Source organism: Motacilla alba, chromosome 1 (assembly GCF_015832195.1).
Source record: "Motacilla alba alba isolate MOTALB_02 chromosome 1, Motacilla_alba_V1.0_pri, whole genome shotgun sequence".
NCBI lineage: Eukaryota > Metazoa > Chordata > Aves > Passeriformes > Motacillidae > Motacilla > Motacilla alba.
This window is the reverse complement of record NC_052016.1, coordinates 55,131,014-55,157,253: the sequence shown is the minus strand read 5'-3', so window position 1 is coordinate 55,157,253 and position 26,240 is coordinate 55,131,014. Positions and strand designations below refer to the sequence as shown.

The 26,240-nt window shown below is 42.0% G+C and overlaps 1 protein-coding gene across 2 annotated transcripts in view; it reads right to left on the bottom strand.

Annotated features, from left to right (window-relative positions):
* The window catches only part of WASF3 (WASP family member 3), a 65,543-nt gene extending 52,124 nt beyond the window's left edge, over positions 1-13,419 (bottom strand). The window contains exon 1 of one of the 2 annotated variants that reach the window (XM_038138326.1): positions 13,294-13,419. The gene's annotated coding sequence lies outside the window, so the exon portion shown is untranslated. The remainder of the gene's footprint in view (positions 1-13,293) is intronic. The other variant, XM_038138317.1, reaches the window with a different exon arrangement.
* Between the last annotated feature and the right edge of the window lie 12,821 nt (positions 13,420-26,240).

Below are 26,240 nucleotides of genomic sequence, written 5' to 3'. Positions count from 1 at the left end.
AAAGAGAAATGAAAAAAACATAAGAGCACTCAGATTTAATGTTTGGAGAACAGAAGGCACATCCTTCACCCTAGCAGACAGAATGATGCTTTGAGATCTAGAGCTGAGTATATGGAAAAAATTTCACCTTCCCTGTTATTATGTCCTCCTAAGAGGCCACATACTTTGTTTAAAAACCACAATTGAGATATGAAGCTTGCTTCCATTAGGAGCTGCTTTATGATGCCTTAAAATGGCTTTTTAAAGTACATAAATAGCAAGAGGTCTAAAACAAAACATTGGACTTGTGGGAGATGATTAAGTGACTACTAGGGATGAATTAAAAACAATGGCCTTCAGTGGGTTTTTTAATCACAAAATTACAGAATGGCTTAGATTGGAAGTAACTTTAATGATCCTCTCGTTCCAAACCCCTTGCCATGGGCAGAGACACCTTCCACTATCCCAGGCTGTTCAGAGCCACCTGGCCTTGAACACTTCCAGGGATGGGGAATCCACAACACCTCTGGGCAATTTGTTCCAGTGCCTCACCACCCTCTGAGGTAAAGAACTTCTTCCTATCTACACTCTGAGTAAAGAACTTCTGAGTAAAGAACTTCTTCCTATCTACACTCTTTCAGTATCCTGTCCTGTCACAAAAAGCCTTCTCTTCCCCAGGCTGAACAGCCCCAGCTATCTGAGCCTGCATTCACAGGAGATGTAGTACAGCCTTCTGATTATTTTCACAGCCTTCCTCTGGACTTGCTCCAACACATCCACATCCTTTGTAGGTTGGGGCCCTCAGAGCTGGATGCAGCACTGCAGGTGGGATCTCACAAGACCAAAGCAGAAGTTGAAAATCACCTCCCTCAACCTGCTGGTCAGGTTGCCTCAGTCACAATACTGATGGACCTGCGGCTGCCCAGTCCCAAGCTGGAAGACCGTGAGTGTGGGAACAGTGAGTTTCCATTTATGAACACTGAAATTCTAAGGGATCAGCTGAATATTTCGAATTCCATAGGGAATGATGGGATTCATCCCAGAGTTCTGAAGGAGCCAGTCAATGCTTCAGCAGCACCCCTGTCCATCATCTACCAAAAGTCTTCAGTCAAGAGAGGTCCCTGCTGATCTGGATCTAGTTTTACTCCAATTTACAAGAAGGGTATGAAGGAAGATCCAAGAAACTACAGACCTGTTAATGTAGCCTCAGCTCTTGGAAAAACCAAGAAGAAAAACCACAGAAAAGATTATATTGGGTAATACTGAAAGGCATTTAAAGAATAATGCAATTATCAGGCACAGTCAATATGGGTTCACAAAAGGAAAGCCATAACTAATAAGCTAATTTGGTAACCTTTTCCAGTAAGGTCACACATCTAGTAGACAAAGGGAATGCAGAAGATGCCTTTTTCTGGATTTTTAGGAAAGCTTTCAATATTGTCACAGCATCCATCTGGACAAGTTGTCCAGCTGCAGGACAAGTGGTTTCATGGTATGCTGGGTGAAGGACTGGCTGAAGGGCAGAGCTCAAAGGGTTGTAAAGTGAAGGGGGTACAGCTGGTGACTGGTCCCCAGCAGTGCTCCTCAGGGGTCAATTCTAGGGCCAGTCCTGTTCCTGTACTTCCCAACCATCTGGATGCAGGAGTGCAGTGCACCATTACTGAGTTTGCTGATGATACCAAACTGGGGGGTGCTTTTGGCTTTCGTGAGGAACAGGGAGCTTTGCGGGGGGGTTTATGCAGATTGGAACACTGGGCTATGATTTATAGCATGAAATTTAACAAGTCCAAATGTCAGACTGTGCACCTGGAACAAAGTAATGCCAGACACAAGTATAAACTAGGAGAGAGACGGATCTGGAGTACATGGTGGGCAGAAGCTCAGTCTGAGTCAGTGGTGAGCCCTGGCAGACAAGAGGGCAAATCCCATCCCAAGATGCATCAAACAGCATCACTAGCCAGGCAAAAGAGGAGACTGCCCTGCTGCATTCAGTGTTGCTGTGTTGCCTCATCTCAAGAACAGTCTACTATTCTCGGCTGCACAATTTATGAAGGCTGTGAAGGTGCCTGAATATGCTAGAGAGGCTTAATAAAGCTGGAGAAGGGCCTGTGAGGAAAAGTCCTGTAATGAGTGGCTGAGGACTTGGGGTTTGTCTAGTTTGGACAAACAGAGGCTAAGTGGTGACCTTATTGCTCTCCACAGCTTCCCGAGGAAGGGATGTGAAAAGAGAATTATTGAGCTCTGCTCCTTGGGACCCAGTGACAGGATATGTGGGAATGGTTCAAAGCTGCACCAGGGGAGGTTCAGGCTGGACAGTAGGAAGTGTTTCATCACCAAGGGAGGGGTCACACACTCAAACAGGCTTTCTAGAGAGGTGGTTGATGCCTCAACCCTGACAGTGTTTAAGAGGATTTTGAACAATGTCCGTAAGGACATGCTTTAACTTTTGGTCAGCCCTGAAGCAGTCAGGACTGGATTGGACTGGACAATGGCTCTAGATGCCTTCCAACTGAAATGCTCTGTTCTCCTAAACAGCTCTCTCATATGCACATACTCGGGTATGCATGTAGCTAATGCTGTAGTTATTTCGTTTATAAAGCCTTGTGTACCTACAGATACAGATCTCTCCATATACATAAAACCACTATGCTTTATCACCAGGAAGATATTGGTGAAAAGTGTGGGGTTTTCCCCCAGTTTTAAAGTCTCAAAAACCATATCAATTGTTTTCAAACAGACAGAGGTATCATACAGATTAATCATTAAAGAGCCACCATTTATAAAATTAAAACTCAATGCAATTCAAAAGTTAATGACTCCTTACAGCTGACCTATGGGGTTCAGTCAAGGACATTATTATGTAAAGAAATAAGGTGGGTGAGAAGGGAGGGACAGAAATTACAGCTTTTTAACAGGTGAAATTCATGTACTGAATTATTCCTTATTTCATACCAGCTGGGAAGCTGCTCTTGAAAGAGACTGGCATACTCTAGCATTAGCTACATGGTTCAGGTCTATCCCAGTTTCTCTAGGGTTTTTTTTCCCTCCCTCCTCCTGTTTTTAAAGGGCTAGCTGCAACAGACAGCTTTGTTTGTTTCTTTTGGGTCTTTTTTGTTATAAACATTTTTATTTATAAGCCAGTTAAACTAAAGCAGTTTTGCACGGATCTGTGACCTCAAATCTCACTCAATGTAGAGGAGCTTAGCAGTTTAGGAAGATCAAACAAATCACCAGAAATCCAGAAGTATGTGAAATAAAGTCCACTTTTTCTTTTGAAAAGAAGGCTGAAGTGGCTTAAAACAGCCATGCCTGCTGTTACCATGGGATTTTTATGGTTTTAATTAAGACTTGTTTTCATAAAAAGGAATTCTAAAATATTTTTTTAATATGGGTAATGAAAAATATTGACTTCATTATCGTAATCACATAACCCATCCAGGTCATCTACTACCTTACCATCAGATTCAACACCACACAGTTGATACTAACTAAAGAGACTAGTTTTACCTGTTCCCAGTACATATTCCCATAAATTCAATAAATCTTATCCCTCAGATTTCTTCACTATGATATTCACAGCCATGTTTAGTATTTTCCACTGGGGGGGGAGGAAGAAGAGGCAGTCAGTTGCCATAAAGGCAGCGTCTTACAAAGTAATTTCCATTAAGAGATTTAGAAACAACAACTAAGATATTATGTGACCACAAAGAAAACCTAAATTATTTAATACATACAATATATACATCTCAGATATCTCCATAATAATGTGATTGCAGGTAAGTTATTCTATTCTGAATCGGTTTTTTGTCTGCATCCCTTCCTCAGTCTTCCAACAACCAGAAAATACCCATTTCAATTTTGCCTTCCTCTATTAACATTTTGAAAACTATAAATAATTTAGATTTCCAATAATTAAATACAGATTTACATCATGTAAGATGCAAAATATCTTGACTTTTGGGAAAAAAAATAAACATTTAATGTGGCAACTGGTTGCTCAAAGACATGGGCTGCCAATAAACATGCAAGAATTTTTTTTCATTTGAAGAGTAGCTATTCTGTTTAACCCTATGCAAGCAGGAGTAGAGGAGTAGAGGCAGAGGATGTGTCACAGGAAGGAAGGGCAATGCCATGTCCCCGGGCAATGCCATGCCTGCCCAGGCAGCAGCTGACAGCTCCAGAGCAATGTATGGCTTACATTCGGAAATGGAAGCAACAATATTCTGGATATTACTGACCACTTCATTCTGGGATGGGAAGAGAGAAAGGACAGCAGGAAACCAGGCACAGCTTCAAATCCACCTCTTCCCACCTCCATATAAAATGCAGAAACCACACAATGCTTTGAAGAGTAACAACTCCACTTCCCAGAGGGCAGGGCCAGAGCTGCACAGCTGTGACACATATTTTCCTCTTTCCCTCTTCATTCAACAGCTGCTTGGTGCTGGCCAGAGAGCAGTAGAGGAATAAAATACAACCAAACAGGAAGGCTCAATTAAAACTACTGATATGCCGTGCATAAAGCTTTTGTTCAAAGAGCACCAGCACATGCACTGCAGATGGGTGGAAGGTTGCAAGTAAAGCCACAGTAGATGTAGAACTTGATGCCTTTACTCTCCTACCACACCTGACCTTGGTTTGAAATGCTCATGTAGCTCTTCAGATGTGACCTCTATGACCAACAAGTGCTGAGGAGGTGTAAGCACCACAATCATTTGAGCTGACCATTCATGTTATTACAGGTATAAAACCTCTGACAAATTCTGCATCAAGTACAATGAACTAAAACAGATCATCCAAGAAGGCAGGGAACCTTGTTGATGTTTGGGGTTTGTTGTTTTTTTCCAAAGTCTCCTTTATGAAGTACCATTTAAAATTATCATCTGATCCCAAATAATACAGTATTTCCTTCTGCACAGCACAGATAAATACTGGCTTTGTTATTTTAGAAAACCATGCTGCAGATTATCATGGGAATCACACTTTTTTTTTTTTTTGAAGAGGTAAGTGCCCCAACACTTTCAAGATCCTGTGTTTCCACAACTACCTAATTTTCAAGTATAATAACAGTATAGAGATATTTTGCCCTTGAGAAAGGCTACTCCTGAATAAATGTCTATTACCAAGTAAACATGTAAAAAAGTCTGTTCTGCAACAAAAGTACTACCTATGGGCCAGCTGTTCTATGGGTCATGTTCTCTTACATGCAGAATCACCAAAAGTTGTTTCAAGCCCACAAAAAAAAACATACTGCTTAAGGTTCCTACTTTGGCCAAGTTTGTTCTTCTTTTAACACCCAATAAGAATCTGATTTAAATCATCAAGTCTCATATGCTTAGAACAAAAAAAGAAGATGAAAACTTCATGATACACCTGCAGAAATGAGCAAAAAAAATATGGAAGGCATATTTCAGAGAACACGACTAATATAATGCAAATTAACTAATCCACAGTGGAATTCAATTATTTCTAGAGTCTTATCTTCCTACAGTTACATTTATTTTAGTATTTTGTTCAAAGCGGATTTAGAAGCCTCAAAAATACACTTCCGACAAAAGAACACTTGTCCTTCAAGCTTCGTATTTCAGAGAAGCTTTTGTTTGAAGGTTTCCTCTATATTTTAGCTCTAAAATATCAGGTTAAACATCTTGGAGAGATTATAACAACTCTCAATAATCCTGTATTAAATTCACTAGTTTTATTCCTGTAGATTCAACACCCATCCTTCTCACCCTCCCAGTTCAATCTCCCTGATGTTTCCCACCCAGTGCTAAAAAACATCATTTTTCTCTTTTCTTAGCCTATCTCTATAACTCAGTGAACCCACACAAATTTCTCTGAGCAACCCAGACTGCTCTGTGCTGCATTCATTGTTCTGTGACGAGGCATGAAGAAAGTTATCTTTGACCAACAAATCAAAGCTGTTCACTATTTAGACTATCAGCCCTTAGGTTCACAAAACCTAATTCAGTATGCTTTCTAATGCTTCATATTTCAAAAGCATTAACAGCAATAATTCCACCAAGATGAATGATAATGGGGATTTACAATCACAGGTCTTGCAGTTAACATTACCATTACCAGAAGTATAAAATAAGGCTGCATTTTTTTATAACTGAACCTCAACATTTAAGTTTGCTTTAAAAAACTTGATTATTACAGGCTATGTGCTTCTCTAACTTCCTCAGCTCACTTGGCTGAGAAACACACTTGCCAAATTTGGATTAGCATTTAGCAGATTCGGGGCTAACTGTGCTTGTTGTTTCAACCTTGACAACCAACTGTATGGACACACTATTATATTTAAGCTTCCAGAAGCATTTAACATTTGATTCTGCTGAAAATATAGTTCTACTATATGTTTTGAAAATAAAATCACTTTTTCCTCTTTTAGAAGTCTATGATGATGCCAAACATATGCTTGTTTTCCAAACAACAACTGTTTAAAAGAAAGAAAACTCTTTCTGATGTTCCTGCCAAAACCAACATTCTGTGGCTTAAAGAAATTTGATAGTAAGCAGTTCACTCAGCTAAGGGAAGAAGGATTTACATTTGGCAAGGATTTACACTTCATGTCTTGCATCTACTTCCCTCCATTTTAAATTTTTCGGGGATGCACGTGGCAACTGGGAAGGGTTTTTGTTGTGGTTTTTGCTGGGGTTTGGTTTTTTTATATCTCCAAGTATTTCACTGTCTAAAAATAAGGCACCAGTGGGTTTTACTAGAAATGACACAAAGCAGAAGTTCATTGTAACGTTTGTCTTTTTTTACGGGGAATACTAGGATACAGGAGCAAGTTTCGAAGGGAAGTAAAAGACTTCAGAAAAAATGCATCAGCGAGAGTCTGCAGCAAGGGGAAGTGGAACAGAAAATGCAAATGAGGAAGTGGCACACAAAACATTTAACAGCTTCATTTTAAAGCATGGAACAGGGAGAGAAGGTAATGAATTTGGGGTTTCAGCAGTTGTCACAGGCAGCAGTAATACATACTACATACCCAGTAAAGGTGGTTATTTCACTGCTGCCTTAATAGTTTCAGACGAAGAGACAAAATGGCTAACAGAAACATGCAGATTGGACTATACACTTTATTTCTGTACATTTCAGAAAGCCAGAGGTTTAAGATGAGGGTTCAGTCTGCTACAATATTTGACTCTGTCCTTTGTTAATAATGCACAGAAATAGTAACTGGACCAATTCACTAAATAATGTAAAATATTTAGTCCATTCCAAGCAGCTAAGACAACACAAGTTCTGAAACTTTCCCCAGCTGTGGAGTATCACCTTCCTCTCCCCAGTTTTTGCAAATAAGAGTTCTAAATTCCATTGAACAGAAGCTTGCCATCACCCTCCAAGACAGAGAAATTACTGAAGATTTTTAAACCTGTTCCAGCATCAAGCCAACTAGTCAGACAGTCCTTCAGCCAGCTGTGTGACCAAGCATGACAGCAAGCTGCAGATCCATGCCAGATTCAAGGCCCTCAGAATTGTTAGTACAGCAACCAGAACAACACTTTGCAAAGCACACACCTTCTCCAGTAAGATGGCAAGTAATCCAGAAAAAAACATCAGAATCCCAATGATGTTACATTAGCATTTCAGATGCAGCTATTTCGGCATGATAAGTGGTTAAGTTTTTAACCTTAAGGATTATTATCAGTCCACCAACATGGAAGCTTTTCTTGTCATTACCAGTACAAATCCAGCACAGAAATTCAGCAACTAGACACGAAGGTCTGTCCTTACAGCATGAATAGCTTGAGCTATAACTAGGTGTAGCTCCTAATGTTCACTATGCGCTTGTGTGGAGCTACCCACCATGAATCAAAGGATACCTGAAATTTCAGCACAGTCTACAAGAGCATGAGCAGTGCCACAGTGAACATGTACAAGACCTGTAGGATTGGAAGGGAAAGCTTCAAGAGAAGCAAGTTGGCTAAGCAGAAGGAGACATGATCTCCTCCATCAAGGGTAAAGAAAAAGAAGCTGCTGAAAGGCTAGTTCCTGGTTCCTTCAGCCAAAAGAAGAGTAGATGGAAAGCACATGGCTTGCACATCTGCTTGTCTAGCAGTGCAAATACCCTTCTCTTACTATTCAGTTAAATAACCTGACATTGTAACCAAACCCTTGTAAACTTTACCAAGATATCCTCTTTAAATATGACTTAAGATTTAAATGCAGCTCCACTCCAACTCAAGCTGGCATGCAGAGGTGAGAAGAAACTTCAATATTCCACGTGCAAAAAACATTGATACAAAAGTGTCTTCAAATTCAGCAGGAAATCAAAAGGCTTCATTTGAAGTGATGTATTCTTGTCCATGTTTGCAGCTGTTTAAGCATTCAAAGCAGCAGCCAAACTTTCTAAAGAAAAACACTGCTTTCCCAGGAAATAACTCTGCAGTAAATCTGTGCTGATATAAGTTCCAGAGAATTTCAACATTCTATAGAAAACTCATCAGCAAGACCTAACTGCTGCAGAAAAACAAACTAAAAAGCCACATTGCCACTAAAGCCCCCCTTCTAATTCACAAGTTCAAACTTCATTTCTCCATTCACATGTAATGAGGCAGAAGAACTTCTCAAAGAAGTGTTTCCAAAGGCTGTTTGAAGTTTCAAAATAAAATAAGCTTTCAGGCCTTGTCTTCTAGCACATTAGTCACCACAGCTGCCTGTTTCTCTGTTAGGACAACCAAGTCCATAGCAGATGAATGGTTTTCCTCAGCATCACTTGTTACTGACTTTTTCAACAATGGGATTTCAAAACCAACATCAAGAAATTAATTCCAACATTCACTGGATACTATTAACATGTTTTGATGTATTATGCATCACCCATTACATACACAACTTGTCATACTACTTGTTATGAGCAAAGTAGTTTGCCACTGTGAATATGCCCAAGAAATCTGGGATCCGTCAGCTGAAGCACTGAATGACAATTTCAATTTCTCTGCTTATAAAACGTATACTTGAAAATGTAAGAGTAAATCAGTTCAAGCATACAAGTGGCACGAGTATAATGAATACTCAAAACCAATATATTTAATAAATGTGGCATACTATGCTTTACACTCAGTAGAAACACACACTGTTCCCTACCACTGAATTTGGCTACCAAATCTGTGTTAGAATAGAGATTATATCTGTTAGATAGGAAGGGGCTCCAAGAATCTTGAAGGATTAACTAAAATTCTGCTTAATTGAGAGCTCCACAAAAAAAAAAAATCCCCATTCATTCTGGGTCATTTGTAGACACAGAAAACACCATCAGTTCAATAGCAGAATATTTCAGTATGTCAAAGGAAAAACTAATTCACAACATGCTGAAATTCCAGACACCTGTAAATCCTTAACACAAATAAAAACCAGCAAATCCAACAAATATTTACTATACTTAGAAGCCTTCAAAATAATTCTCCAGCTACCTCCCCTGCCAAAAATGAAGAAATCAAAGATAAGCTCCAAGTTTGCAGCTTAAATCAGAACAAAGGCTGCCATTTTGATCTCCAGCTGTTTGTACAAATTTCTTCATTTCTTCCCAAGCATTTTGATTCTTCTTGTGGCAGAAGAAATTACATCCATCAGTAGCTAAAAATATTTCAGTTATTTGAATTTTCAAAAGAGCGGTGAAAAACAACTGTGCTTTACCAGTTAAGAAAAGATTCCAATGCAACATTTCAATAACTTTTAACAAAGGTTGGCTTAGATCTAAATAATAGTTTAATGTGAAGGAAAACATTTGGTTAAACTGTAACAAATAACTCTGGTGTAACTCGAGATTACCGGCATTATTACTTCTAGAGGCAGACCAAGTTCTCAGGAGAGAATGTAAGTGCTATGACAGCTCTGCTACAGAGCTAAGGCTTGAGATGCTTCAATTTAATTGTCGGTTGAGACACTAATTTTTCTTAGATTACAGGTATTCTGTATGTGAGCCTTCCATATGGAGAAATTAATAGTCACCCTCCACCTCCACCTTTCCTTTTAAAAGAATAAGCAGTGACAGCCTGCGACTCATCATACTCCTTGTACAGGGAAGCTTCCAAAGGCAAAGTACAGCTACATCCTACACTGGAAGACATTTGTAATCTGATCCTATCAATGATCTCCATATACTGCATGCCATCACTATTAGATAACTAAGAAATCAGCCTGACAAAACCAATTGCTCCCCATCAGTACCGTATACTAATGGATTTCTGCTATTGAGATAATTACCAAAACTTAGTATCATAACCCACTGGTCACGCACAGCCTGGTCAGTAACTTACACCAGCAGTGTAATTCATGTGATACACTGCCTGTGGCTCAGGATCTTATGCAAGCAAAATTAAGATAAAAACAAGTCCAAAGTAATGACCACAACTTGTCTAATAATTTTAACTGGAGCCACACATGAACTGGGAAGTAGTAACACACCCAATTTGAATTGAAAAGTCCAAGAAGAGATGTATTATACAAGATTCCAGTGCAGTTACAAGACAACACTAAGTACACATCAGCTAAAGACAGGCCTGCAGGAGCAGACTGAAATTACCTGCAGCAGTATTTTTTGCTTCTTCCTCACACAAAGCAGTCAAGAGAACTCTGAAAGACAGTGCTCTGAGACTGCTCAAAAGAACAAAGAGTACACTAATATGTGACTGTTCATGCAGGAAGTTTAATCAAAAAACAAAGACTTGCAAAGGCATGAAAGCTAATTCATGTCCAGGTCACACTGATACAGTGATGGAAACAATCACCATCAGCTCTTCTGGAATTCTTCACCAATGTATCTGCTCTGGTTTGGTCAGCTTTCCAGAAACCCTGTCCTTCTCATCACTGTGTAAGACACTTCTAAACTCTCTATCATCTGTCAGATGATGGGTTTTTTTTTCTCTTTCCTCCATACAGCAATACTGCCCACAGACAGTGTAAATCTTGTTTCAGAAAAGTAAATGGCATGTACCTTCTCACTGAAGAATAAAGTAAATAAACCTGAGCTAAAGTAGGGACACTAAAGAGTAGCTGTTATACAAGGAGTTTATACTGCTACTCCTAAAATCATGATCCCTTGAGGCATATTTTACAGATAAGGCATATACTAAAAGAAAAAAAGAGGTTTATGCTATTATTAACTATGAAATGTCACATGTGTTATACCATGTAAATCAAACATGAAGCCACAGTAACTTATTCCTGCTATGAAAATATCTTTTTAAAACACAAGCAATTCTATTTCTGGCATGTAAAGTCATTTTTAATACTTCCATGGACAAATAGGAAGATTAACAAAGACTATTCAATTTCTGTAACTACTGAGATAATCAAGACTATTGTTTCAGTATCTGATAAAAAAATGTTTTCTATTTTCTCTTTATTTGAGGAAAATAGCCATGGAAAACGAGAAGAGGACTGGCTCAATTATACATTATTTCATGTACAACAAAACCTCTGTGTTCACTGCCTAATAACTCCATTCATACTGCCACTAGCTATATAAACACAAAACTAATCTTCCAGCAAGGGACAGAAAAAGTTTGCTTTGCACAACTCATCCCCAGATTTCAGCTGGAAACAAATCAAGTTTCCACATTACTTAAAGGAAACATAGTATGGTCCTAGTCTCAAATGAATAGCTACAGATAAAAGATCCTAATACTTACTAAGAATGACTTGGGGCCCGTGGGCAGATAACTGTCCTTCCATCTTAGCATATTTTCTTCTGATGAGAACTTAAAAGGCAAAAAGGCGTAGCATAAGAACTGACAAAGCTCAGTTCCACGGCTCAAACACAGGGCTTAATCTTCAGTCACTGAAGTTTGAAAGCATTGTAACCAGTAACTTTCAAAGATTTCCAGCTTGAGCACTACTGCAGCATAATTATTTTGTATCATGTCAGCCTCCATATATTAGAGGCCACATAACTTCGCATCTGAACTACAGAGCACTGTAGTGTGGGACAGCTTACTGGAGGATAAGAACTGCAGCCTTATTCCATTACTTCATTCCTCTCCTCAAGTACACTCGCTGTTAGTTTATGGAAAATACTCTATCAGCCAAAGTCAAAACAACAGTCTGTCTCCTCTAAATGTAATATTTTTTGATTCCCTAAGTCAAGTTTTAAAAAGAAGGCCAGTCTTGCATGATAGGCAAGAAAAAACAACCTCCTCATGCCCAGATTTAAAGTTTCATAAAGTTCCTGACTACTTTCATCATTTTCCCTCATCTTCTTTTAATAGGAAGACTGTCCCCTCATTCTCTGCAGTTTACAAAAGAGGCACAAAGAACTACAGCTTTTTCCTATTCCTGCACAAACGGCACACACACTACACCATTTGTGCTTTGAAGTGTTTTCTATCAAGGAATCTCACAACTGTATCCAATCACTCAAGTACTGGCCCTACTTCACAGATTACTGTTCAACCTAAAACTATCAGCCCTTCTCCTCTTATCTGTAGCGAATACTGAACCATATCAGAAAGCAAGAGAATAAACAAAGCATTTTTTAACTGCTTTTAGGTCAGTGTCAGACATTGAGCAGTTGAGATAAATCCCTGTCTTCACAAGCCTGCACTCACTCAGACTCCAGGCTTCTTCTCAGCGACACATTTGCTTAAGAGCCAAGTAGGAAAAAAAAAAATTAAAAAAAAAAACCCCAAACGTGGTGGAGCGGGTAAGGGTTTAAAAGTTCCCGAGCTGTCAAGGACTCCCAGCGCCCTTCAAAGTCAAAGACGATTATTTCTTAAATACTTGAAGAGCGCTGGACATCAGGAAGCCTCGGCGGTGCCGCGCCGCGGGGGCCGCTCTCGGGGGGCGAACACGAGCGGGGAACGAGCCCCGGGCGGGGGCTCCCGGCAATGGGCGCCGCGCTCCCGCTGCCCGAACGGAGCGCCGCGTGGAACGCGGGGAACACTTCGGGGGCCCGTCCCCGACCCCACGCACGGAGGGCTCCGGAGCCTCCCCCCGAGAGCGCGGGGGGAAAGGGAACGCGCCCCGCGGCTCCGGGGACCGGCGAGGGGCCGAGGCCGGCGGAGGACTCGGAACAAAGCTGAGGCGAGAGGGCCCGAGGACGGGCAGCTCAGCCCGGGCCAGCGGAGCACAGCCAGCAGCTCCCGAGCGACCCACCGGCGCCCCCGCCGCGGCCGGGAGGAGAAAGGGGGCTCCCGCAGGGCAGCGGCGGGATTATCCCCGCGGGCTGGAGCCACTAAAAAGCGGCTGCTCCCCCTCCGCGCTCCTCGCAGGCGGGGAAAGGACCCTCTGAGCGCCGCCGCCCGCACTCCTGCCCTCCCTGTACGATGGCTGCGGGGGGCTGGAGAGGAGCCCCGCACCCACCTGGCACCGCGTTCCGTCCCATCCCGCACCAGCCGCCGCCGTTCCAGCGCTCCAGCCGCCGCCGCCTTCGCGGGCTAAGCCGCCGCCGCCCCGCCCCCTCAGCCGCGGGCCCCGCCCCCTCACCGCCCTGATGATTCCTGCTCGAGGGGCGGGGCAGAGCCCACCAATAGGAAGCAGGTCCCGGCGGCGCTGAGCGCTGATCGGCGTGGGGAGCGGCCAATGAGAGCGCCGAAGGGGCGGTGTCAGCTGTCAATCAGCGGCCCCTACCTGGAGCTGGCGAGCGGCCGGGCGCGGGGGATGGCGACTCTGTCCCTCCTCCCTCATTCCCTCATCCATCCCTCCCTTCATCCTTTCATCTCTCTCCCCGCCGGAGGGCCCAGACCCTCCGCTTCGACCCCTGCCCGGCCCGGCCTGGGTACCGCCTGGCCCCCTGAGGCCGCCCAAGCGCCCAGGGTGTGGCGGCTGCCCTGGGGCTCCCTGACGTGCCCCTCGGGAGCAGCCGCCTCTCCCCTCAGTGCCCGAGCCGCCCCTTCCCCGCCTGGACCCGGCTGCGGGACAGCGGTGCCCAGTCCCTCGCAGTCCCCGAGGCCATCTGGCGCCTCCCCGACGTCGCCCGCGGGGTCGGTGCGACCCACCCACGGCCCCGGCCCCTTTTCTGCCCGCAGGAGGCCTCTGCGGCGCTTCTGCCCTCATTCCCGAGCGCCACAAGCACACCCACCCCCGCTGCCCTTTTCTTGCCCTTGCGACCCAATTCCTGCTGAATCCAGCTCCTGGGCATCCGGGCCCCCGAGAGATCCATGTTTATCCAGCCGGGCTCTCTCCCCGCTGGGCAGGTGCACTGCGGGGGCTGCAGCTGCCGGCCGAGCCCCAGCGATGTGCCCCTTCCAGCTGTGCCCCAGCTGCCGGCCTTTGTGGTCATCCCTGTAGCGGGGGCTTTTGTTGCGCGCCGCAAAGCCTTTAGGAAAAAAGTAGGTGGGAGTGTATCACGCGAATCAGATTTGGAGGGGCAGGGCGGGTAGAACAACTGCTGAATTTATTTTAATGGCCCGGGCGGCTTCAATAACTAATGACAACTAACACAGGACACCCAAAACCAGCGAGCTCACGAAGGTGACGACCAGCTGCTCTGCCCCGTTCAGCAGGCTGTCCGGATCGATAGGGTCTCTGCTTGGCCTTTATTTGGGACGAAGAGGTCAGGAAGACCCCCGTGATCATGGAATAATGCTCTACAGAGGAGGAGGAGGTCGGACCCAGCGCGACGATGGGCAGCAGCCGATCTAACCAGCTCAGCAGCCTGCCCTCATCCATGGGGGCTCAGGCTGCTCCGCTGCAGACACTTGGACCCCCAGGAGCTTTGAGGCAGTGGTGTCTCAGGCTGTGGAAAGCTGAAGGGGCAGCCACTTTCTCTGGAGTCATATTGAATAAATACTATTTAGTCAATAAAAATAATCACAGCTGAAAGTAGATTTTTTTTAAACGCTATCTCCAGTCAATTAGCAACCAAAAGTTTACTGAACTCAACCCAGTTGAACCACTTCAGTTACACACATCTTGCCTTACAGCAAAGTTGCAAGCTCACAAGCACCTCCTTGTCACCAAAAAAACCCACACAAAAACTCAGTATGTGGGATTGAATAATTCTCAGGAAAAAATATTTGTATTTGAGGTACCTGTGTCACTCGTGGTAAGAAGCAACAGCTGAGAACCACTGCTGTAATCACTCCAAGTTACACAGCAAAAAGCTGCAAGCCAGCTTTGAACTGCTGATGGTGACAGTTTTATGATCGCTAGCAAAGTAAACAGAAAAGAAGTCTTTAAGTAACATAACCCTAAAAGGAGGAGGGCTTTTTACTCAGCATAAGGGCTTAGTGGGACAAAAATCCTAGGAGCAAAATAGTCTCAAGGTTTTCAGAAAAATTCATTCTCTATCAAAAAAAGAGTATTTTTCCTGAAACACATATGCAGCAAACTGCATATAAGTGGAAACTCTTCAAAGACTGTAAAACAAAACAAGGAAAATGACTTGCTATTGTTAAAACTACAGCTGCACTCATGCTCATTCAGTGGTCTTTTTTCATGCTGAAAATGGGATCTTAAATCCCATTTAAAAATAGGCTTTAAAAATATTAATTTCAAACAGACCTATCTCTGCCAGTACTTTTTTTCTGCTCCATCAATACAAGTAGCCTGTGTGATGCAAGGTATTAATTAACATTTATTTCGTTCCGGCTGCTTCCCAGTCTTCTGGATTACTTCTTAGCTTTCATTTTTCTCCTCGGTATTCATGACATTTTTAATGCCATTTCTAATAACATCTAGATCTTGTAAGAAAGGAACTCAGGCGCAGCTTTATTACTACTGCTTTGACCTTGCTTTTGAATTTGCAAATAAGGCAGGTCTGCCACACAATTTGTGTTGAATTGGCATTGAGTTTTCATTAAGAGAAAAAGAAATGTGGTTAAATTAAATGCAAGGAATAATTGAATCTGCATTTGTATGCACCAATATTATTTTAAAGTGAAGTCATGCTTTAGAAAAGCCCTCTGAATGCAGTAAATAGAGGTTTAGGACTGGCAGACCAAGGCATATCCAGGATTGATCTTCTATTAATTTCACTTGAAGGAAGAACCAGACTTAAGAGGGTAATGAAAAGGGAGGGTTATTGGGGACTGAAACCAAGATGAGTTAGTGGAAGTGAGCATAGCATTTTCTTAATGTCTGCATATAATATCAGTGGTTTAGATCAAATTTATAAGGACCTCATCATCTTGAATAGTTCATTTCGCACGCACAAAAAAAAAAGATACAGCTTAAGAAGAAAGGATATTTTGAAAGCCTGTTATACAGCTTGTTGCTTCCTGCTGGAGAGCATATTTCATGATATGAAAACCTTTTTGTCTTTCAGGAAACACAAAATTGCTGAATAATGTTAAAATAAATAGTGTTGTGCAAATGATTTACAACACCACTGATAATCATTACAGCATCTCTGATTATTAATGGTACATTGATAGGCCCCTGCAGAGTTTCTTGCTGAATCAGCTTTTGAAATAAATTGCTTTCCCTCCATCCACAGCCGCACCCCAGAGAAAGGGAACCATGTCTTGACTGAAGTAATTGATTTAGGATAGCCGGCAGACACAGACACTGCACAACCTAAGATGCTCTATGAATTACTACGTCTTTGTTAATGGATTTTATTTTCCTATATCACAAAACTGTTTAGCCTTGATAAGGCTTTATATGTATTTCTCATACTATTTGGATTTTCACTGTTATTGATATTACCACGTGACTCACATTTTTCAGGAATACTTTCCTGACACCATTAATTATTTTGCTTTTTCTTTATTGTTTTCCTTCTACTATCCCTGGATTGCTGGAATACTGAAAGACTAACAAAGAATATGAAACCAAGATGCAAGTAGATCCTCAAAGGAAACATTCAATGTAAGTTCAAAGAGTCACTGTGTAATCAATCTTGAGAAAAAAAAATGCAGGGAAGCAAGAACAAAAGGAAGCCTAATAACTTTTCAAGACAGCTACTTTCATCAACTAAACAGGAGTTGTAATTCTGCCAATTAATAGTAAGGTCCATTAACTGTAAGTCATAAAAACTATTTGCTATGCAAAGCACTCGTTTTTCTTTGCTGGCCCTGACATTTTGGGAGGGCAGTGTAGCAGGATATCCTATGAAGCAAGGACTGGTGATCTATAGCAGGAGTGGACAGACTCTCTTAATGGTTTTACAGCGTTGCCAGTTGAACAAGCTCCCTTTATAAAAATAAACACAGGAAAGACATGATGCCAAGTTCCCTGAGAGATTAAAAAATTATATGCAGAAATCTGTAGTTAGTAGTGCAGTGTTGATTTAGTGTGGCACAGCTTGGACTAATGGGATGAAAGTAAAAATTGGGAACTGGGGGAAGGGGAAGGGAAGGGAAGGGAAGGGAAGGGAAGGGAAGGGAAGGGAAGGGAAGGGAAGGGAAGGGAAGGGAAGGGAAGGGAAGGGAAGGGAAGGGAAGGGAAGGGAAGGGAAGGGAAGGGAAGGGAAGGGAAGGGAAGGGAAGGGAAGGGAAGGGAAGGGAAGGTCACAAGGAAAGTTGGGTTTCTGCACACAGGACAGTGTGAAATGTTTCAAAGAGTACTGTAACAAACACTTTCCCATCAGCTAAAGATGAGCTCATTTTTTTTTCTCCTGGCTGGATTCAGTATAGCTTTTTACAAACCCAGCAGTCCTTTCCTAAACTTCCTTGCCTCCTTGTGTTTTGGCCACCAATCATAACAGGGGTGTAATGTCAGAAGAAATCTCTTATATAGGTAAAAATGGGCTTTCTTGGAGAAAAATAAGGAATAACAACAAATTGGTTTGTGCCAAAGGATTTATGCGGTGTTCTGGGAAGTCCCTGGCTGCTTTCTCACTCTACTAAGCCCATAAACAGACATGGATAGTGAAAGATTCATGATAACTGTGTTGGATTGCTCCCAGCCTCATATCCAATAGTTACTGGTAGCCTCACTCCATCTGATTTGTCTGTCCCTCTCAAGGGTAAAGTTTACCAACAGAGATTGCAACCATCCATTTCCCACTGACTTTCAGCAAGAGGTTATCATCTAGGTCCCTTAGGGCCCCTTAGAAATCTCTCTTCTCATCCATAGAAAAGACTGAGTGCCTCAGTGTCGTACTCCATTACCATCTCTGACTTTGGGAAAGTCAAGGGGACAGGGTGAAGATAAGCTATCTGAACAAGAAGTGACTTTGGCTTACATTTGAACCCCTGTGATTTGCCTTAGACGTGAAAGTGCTTTGAATGACGCATGGATGCCCAAAACTGCAGAGCCAAACCCAAGCTTGTTCTAAACCTTGGAATGTCCCAGCAGCATTCCACTTCTTTGGACAGACATCAGCTGCAGTCTAGTATGTGAGGTAAGGTGAGGGAGGAATAATGAAGGGGATGGCTGTGATGAAAGGATGAGTTATGTTCAATTATTTTTTTTTAAATTCAATTTTAAAAATCATAGTAGGTGCCAATAAAAAATATGCTCCTGGCATATCCTGGAACTGTTAGGAGGAATATTACATAGCAAACAAACATGAGGAGTACAGTAAAAAATGGATAAAAAATATATATATATATAAAATCCATCCCTTTCAACCATACGTACCTCATGGGAATAAAGCTGTCATGGAAGCACCCTGATTACTGATCTCAATGTCTGCCTCACAAGTATCAGCTTCTTTTTATTTATGCACAGCCATTTAGATGGCAGGGATCAAATGACCATGTGTACAAGGATGCACAACAGTGAGTACAAAATGCTTCTGAACTTTCCCTGGCCCACTGTACGCAGCTTTCTCTTAGGAGTGCTGTGACAAGTTATGTGACAGAGGAGTGACACAAGGCCACTGTCTCCTTCCAGCAGCTTGACCAAGGAGTTTATTTTCCAACTGAGACGTGACTCTCCAGCTCCCTGTCCCCAGCTTCTACAAAGAGTTTGATCACCAGTTAGGCTTGCCCAGTGCACTTGGCATCTGGTGTCCCAGAGTGGAAGAAGCTGAGATGTAAAGGATTAAGATGTGAAGGTAGAGGTAAAAGTTGGAGAGCACCAGAAGAAAATTAAGTGCATGAATCATAGAGGTGAGATGGAGTTTTACTGAAACCACCTTTCAAAAATGTATGTAAATTAACTGCAAATAGAAAAGTTAACACTAGAATTAAATCATGAGGGTAGTGATAGAGACATGGAAAACAGGGCCAAAATGGCAGAAAGATTTATCTTAATCCACCTTCCTGTGCCAAGCCTGCATAAATGAGAGTGATATGGGTATGGACTGATGTCTGCTTTATTATTTTAATGTGTTTAATTTAAAGCAAAGAATTTCACCATGTCCCCGTGTATTCTTGCCTAGTTTCCATGGTCAAAAACTTTTTGCTAATATCTAATGTAACTCTTCCATGATGTAATTTTAGCACATTCTTTTCTCTTTATATCCACAATGGATACAGAGAACAGATGACAACCTGTGATTATTTGAAAGCTTCTCATACCTCTCCAGCCATTCATTCAATAAACTAAAGCCCTAGCTCTTTCTTTCTTGCCTCATTGGACATGTTTTCTAATTCTCTGGTCATTTTCCTTTCTTTCTTTTGAACTGCCTTCACATATACTGAAGTTCACTGCCCAGAACTAGACATGCAGCTCTCAATAGCAAAGCCTCATGTTTGCTTTTACTGTAATAGTATGACACTGTTGATACATGTCCCACTTGTGAGTCACTGCAGCCTCAACATCTTTTTCAGCAAAGTTGCTGCCTAGTCAGCTGTTTCCCATTCTGTGTTAATGCACTTGATTTTTCCAGATTAAGTGCAGACCTTGTGTTCTCCTCTTTGAAGTAAGTTCATCCCAGTTTTTTTGGCCAGCTGTCCCATTTGTCAGGATCACTTTGATTGCTACTCCACCAGCTTTGTGACATCTGCAAATGTGCTAAACATACTTTCTACTTCATCATCCAGGTCCCTGAAGTAAATACAAAAACATTACTAAACTCAGGACATATCCCTGGGGAATCTCAGGCAACAGTTTTCCATTGTAGTGGTGAACCTTTGCTGCTATTACCTGATCACTGCTTTCCAAACAATTTTCTCCAGCTTCTTAAAAGAACATCTAGCAATGTTAAAAACCTCTCTCTATACCAACGTTTTAAAAGGAGCTGGAGTTAAAGATTTCCTTAAAATTCATGAGTATATTAAATTTTATTGCTTGTCTTTTGTTTCTGTTATGGAACGTTTAGTATTTTTGTGAGAGAGACAAAACCATATTTCAGAAGAGAGAGTGAAAGCTGGGCATTTTGGATACCAGGGAGAGAAAAGTTGGATTTTCACTCAAAGAAAGTCCTTAGATTTTGAGCACCAGTATGTAATTTGTATGTGAGTGTTTGCTCACAAGACTGAGGGTCCACATTACTATGATTGATCTTGAAAATGACAGTTTTCTTTTTAATGAAGTTTTAAAATTCTGTATTTATTGGTTTCTTTTTTTTGAAGCCTATTCTTTATTGTCCTTAACAACATAGCTTCAGCATGTGAATTCTCTAGCTTTTATTCTTTTTGGCTAGAGCTAATACAATTTTGTTACATTTTCGACTCAAAAGCAAGGGAAATCATGCTCCTTCTCAAAGCAAGGGAAATCATGCTCCTTCTCAAAGCACAATGCATATGTCTTTATGCAAAGTTGAAGAGCAATCACCATGATGGGTTTCCATCTTGCACATTATGTCCTAAGCCTCCTGTTGTCTCCAATTAGACTTGTGTACCCATGAAGCATGAAGCACGAGTCCCTTCAGATATCAGTCATGAGCTCAGTCCTGCAAGGCTCCCTTGCCTTGTTATCCTAGGCCCTTCTGACTGAGCTAAATGGGAGTTTTGAAGTTCCACCTGTACTTTCTGCGCCAGCACGCTCATTTCTTTGCAAGATGAAACCTGATATGAAAAGAGCACGAAAAGTATCACTTTCTGTGGCTCTTACATCTGCCTGAAAGCTGCACGGATGGCTGGGGCCTTCAGGGGACATGCCTAGGCTCTCCTTTCTCATATACAATTCATATTGTATTCACACGTGCCCCAGCGCGCAATCAAATCTCATCCGAGTGCATGCAAACTGGAATAGGCAAGAGGCACTGGCTGCACTCTGAATGCTCGCTGTGTCAAAAGGAACCCGAGTCCTTACTCCCAATGGTAATTAAGCCTTGCTGGGAAATCAAGCGTATGCCATGTAGAATAGGCTGCCCCTTCCATTTTCTTTCACTCCCTCCCCCTCTCAACCCCATTTTGGATAGGAAGGAATAAGAAAAATGGAATGAGGAGGAGATTTTAAGTAATTCTTTACAGCAGCATTTCAGTTGTAGGGAAATATGTCGTTTGGATAACAGCATTACAAGAGGAATTCTTAACAGACACTGGAAGGAAATAACAGCCACCACAGCAAGACAGAACAAAAACCTGTCAGAATAAAGAAATCTTGGTCAACCCACAGAGAGGGCTGTTGGGAGGCTCTGTTGCAGAAAGAGAATAGCAGAGCCTTTATGCAATGTAGATGCTCAGGGAGGCGAGGCAGCAAGGAGAAATAGAGGCTATTTGCTCATTCAGTTTTAGCTGGAATGGGAGATGGCTGTCTTTCCTATCATACATCAAACCGAGCTCCAGAATTCCGAAACAAAAACAATTCAATGCACACTGTCTGCAGCCATGTCTTTTTTATTCTCCTTTTTCTACCAGTGCTGCATGGGAAACCACATCTCACACATGCTCCTCCAGCTGAAAAAAAAAAAAAAGTCAGTTTAGAAACAACTGTCATTACATAGCATATTTTCCTCATTATAAGGCACTCAAAGAACAAGAAAAAGCCATCTGCTGTAACTTGGCTGTCCTTTCCGTTTTAGGTTAATCCACATTTCTAGCTTTTTCATTCTCATTCCCAATTAAATCTTTCTCCAAAAAAATTATGGCTTTATAATTTTTGTTTAAACTTTCTTATTCAATTCCAGTTCTTTTGTCAGAGTATCAGACAAAATCATCATATCTTACTGAAAATAGTTGTGCCTAAACTTTGAACCTGTAACTGATCTTCCATTTTTTTGGCAGATCTCTGGGGGAAAGGATTTAAGATCCCATGGGATTAATAATCCCAGCTTTGTGCTAGATGCTAAAATATAATGGCATCATAGCATACCTTGAGTGTTAAATACTTCCTCGTACAGAGTTCTTGTGTGGAGCATTCTGTTCACTTCCACTTTACATTTCTAGGAGGTTGCTAGAAGAAGCTGTTGTACTGTGCTTTGTACAATCAGAGAATTGAACCGTGTCCTGTCTCTTGGGGAGGCGTTTGATTTTTGTTCTGCTTAGTTCTATCTGTTGTGCCTTAATCCAATACAAAAGTATCTGTGTGGAGAGCAGAATGATGGGAAATGTTTGCCCTCGAGTTCTAATGCTGTCTCTCCTATTTCAGTCTTGTTAATGAACAGCAAAACAATACAACAAACCGACAAGTCTGAGCTTCTCTTTGGTATCGCAGCAGGCACATGGAATGGCTTCTCCCAGGCATACTGATCGCTTTTACCACATTTATAGTGCTCTAATAAATGCTGCTTGGAGCCGCTCCAGGCAATTGTAATTAATTCTCAGTGGGATGCTCATAGTGGTCACCCCGGATCAGAAAGGTCAGGACTTTGTCTGTGCCTTTACAACATCAGTAAAAATTAAATACCCGCTTTCCCCAAAGGTCATCACAAGCCAAATACACAAAACGATCAATCTCAATCAGTTTCTCGTTCCCTGCTGTTTCTCATTATTTCTGCAGATATCCTAAAAATTAAAAGTAAACACACAAACAAATCAAGGCAGAAGGCGTTTTCAGTGTTCATCTAATCCTCTCTCCTATGCAAGCAACTGATGAAGATACAACCAGGGAAAGTGAGAGAGCCCCCCGAGCGCATGGGGAGCCAATTCACCTATGGGGACTCTGGCTTTAATTAATCTCCCTGCCTTCTTAGGGTGGCTAAAAGAGGAAAATCCAGGCCGGAGAACATCTGTTGCACTGCGGAGGCAGCAGCAGTTCAAGGTAGAAGCCTAAGGAACCTGTAGGGAAAATGCTTCCCGTGCTGCCGGCGCGGGGCGAGGAGCGAGGCTGGAGCCGCCGCTCAGCACCATGGACAGGGCGCACCGGGCGGGACTGGGACCCGGAGGGATGGCAGGGAGGGGACAGGCAGGCCGGGAGGGGACAGGCATGCGGGAGAGGGGCTGCCCACCCCATGGGCCCCTGAGACTGCCACCCCATCCCCGCGGGACCGCCCGGCAGCCGGCGGGAGGGGAGCCGGCTTGGGGAGACGGCTTTCTTTGCTGCATGCGTTTATTGCCAGTGCTCCGCTGTATTTTCCGTAACTTGTCATGTCCTTTGAAAAGGGCAATGTGAAATTGGTTGTCAGTTTTCTTTCTGTTATTCTTCTTTTATTTCCTCTTTTTTTTTTTTTTTTTTTTTTTTTTTTTTGCTTGCCAGTTTCGCAAAGGAGGAGGAGGAGGGGGGAGGAGACGTGGATGCAAGCAAAGCACAAAAATAAGGAAGAGAAATAGAGCAGTGTGCACTTCAGCCAAGAGAGGAAGCATCAGCCAAAATCATGCAAAAAATAAAACCGGTTCTAGACCCTTCTAACCACACAGCTACTCATAACCATGGCCTTCCTCAGGGAGAGAACGTCAGCCAAACGTTCCTCGTTGACACTGGTGTAAATCCAGGTATACTCCTCCAGTATACCTGTTTTCTCTTTACAGTGCCAGAGAGCACAAATTTGACCTTGGTGATTTTATTAAAAAGATATACATTTTTAAAGAAGAAAAAATTCTGCTTCTTCCTCTGTATTGTTTCTTTATCTGACAAATGTTATTTTCTTTCACTGGCATGGTGGAAATCCTGAGCACATTATCACTTCTTTCAGAAACCAGGTAATTTTGCTTGCAAATGTCAAGTCCTGTTGTTCAGTATGGGGAGTGCCACCTTCAAAGCCAAGGCAGCCGGGTTGGCTTAAACAACTGCACGAAACAGTCTTCAAAGGCTATCAGACACTAGGTATCATTACACTGCTAATTTCCCTTGGGACACTCAATCTCTGCTCATAGGCTCTCACAATCCCCTGCAAAATCTTCATCTCAGCCTCACTCTCTTTACATCAATCTCTGCCTCCCTCTCCTCCACTATATTCTCACTTCTCCCTCTCCCCCACTATATTCTCACTTCTGTGCATCATCTTGCTCACTCTGTTTTTCTTTTTAGTCATTTTGCACCACCATTAAACCAGCTAAGGAGGAGAAAATGTTCCAGCCTCCCTGCCTTTTCCTCAGTACTCTACTTTCTTCAAAGAGCCAGGGAGCCAAATTAAGGGGGATGCCATCATATCATATAGGATGTTTTCAGGGTCTCTCTCTTATGTTTTACTTTCTTTGACTGCAAATCATGGGGTAGTCAAACTCTGAACAGTACAATCTCAGTTATCTTTGGCTACTGCTGAACTACAAATGAGAATAAATTATCCGCCTTCAACTTGTACACAAGATAATTTCATTTCTCATCAAATAGTGTGTCTTGTAAGAGATGCGAACAGATGATGGACTCTGGCTAGTGTTTACTATATGAAGTTCAACAACTCCTATGATGCAGCCCTCCTTTTCTGCTCTATCTCTCTATTGATTCCCATCACATAATTAAATTGTGAACTCTGAAAGGGAAAGCCATCTTTCATTTCAAGTACTGCTCAGCGTCTGTCCCAGCAGGGCTCTGAGCCCTTATTAGATCCCCTGGCAAGGCTGCAATGCAAATAGCAAAGGGACTGCATCTGCCTGCTCACCAGCCCCAAGACTCCGTGCTTGCCTAATGCAGGGGTCTTATATATCCACTAACACAATAGTTGGAATGACAGATCACTACAGTGCCATTGTGCCAAAAGTGTTGTTATGAATATAAAGGATTGAGCCAGTTATTAATCATCTCAAGGCACTTTACACGGGCTCAAACATAAATCACAGCACCCCATCCAGTTGGGTAATTACATTCTGCCACAATAAATTCCTTCTAAAATTTCTATCAATAGTAGTATTTTTCATTTACATTCCTAAACTTTGTTCTTTGTTGTTTTATACCACTAAATAGCTTATGTATTTCTCTTCTGAGGTGATCAATTGCTTCCTGTGGGAATACAGATGTCCGCAGAGCTGCAGTATGTTCTTTACGCAGCTGTCAGAGAACTCTAAAAAGCCATTTCTTCATATTAAATTATGTATAAATGCACAAATTTTTTTACTATAAAGAAAATGCATGAATTATGTTAAGCAACAGAGTTCTTCAAGCAGCCTTTTTAAATGCCAGAAGAGTAAACATAGATTCCTAAATGATATTTATCCCATTATGTCATCAAATCCAAAAGCATCCAGAAAAGAGAGGAAATACTCTAATCTCCTCCTAATGCACCTTTCAAATTCTCTACGCAACTTGGACAGTTCTGAATATAAAATGGCAACTTCATTTGCAACTGGCTATTTATTATTTAGTACACCGTCTATATAGCTATGCATTCCTTTATAATACATGAAGGAAGCTTTTAATTAGTAAAGTAGGGAAGATTTGACCCTTTAGGCAGCCATGCTGGAGAACATCTGGAAAGCCTTGTGGAACTGCAGTTTCTGAAGCCTTGCGATGCTATTCATAGCTACCACTTCGGATTTGTTCCTCAGAGAGAGCAGCTCCCCTGAACACAGTAAGGGGTTTGTGTACAAGTGGAAATGGCATACTGCAACATTCCATGCTGGTGACAGTGCAGGTCATTTCCTTTGTTAAAGAAAATTAAATAAAAATCACTTTCCATCTGCCTCGCACAAGTCCCAGTGCACTCTTACAGCTTCCAAATAGAAGACAAATGGGCCATCTTTTCAAAACAATGTCTTCAAAATTATGTTTTACACCTGATATCATCAGTTTTGCAGCTATCTTTGGAAGCTTCTCTGGTTTAGCAGCAAACTAAAGAGATAAGCCAACACATACTAGGATCTGCATCGTTGCTTAGAAACAATCAGTTTGGGAATGGCATAATCCTATTAGTCTGAGGAAGACCAAAATTTTAATAGACTTCATGCAATTCAGATGCAAACTCTTCTTCTCAAATCAAATTTTACTACTCATATAACAGCTTTCCTCTTTTTTTTTTTCCTCCCTACTAAAGGGCGTACAAAATGCGTCATGGCATCACAACTATGAATAATGATGTGCTAAACCTTTATTGATTTGCTTGGCATTCTCATAGACTCCCCACTCCCAAAACATATGCACTGAATTACACACTCGTGTTTCCAGTATTAAAAATGCAGGACATTCAAAAGAGAAGATTGGAGAACTTAAAGGACTGT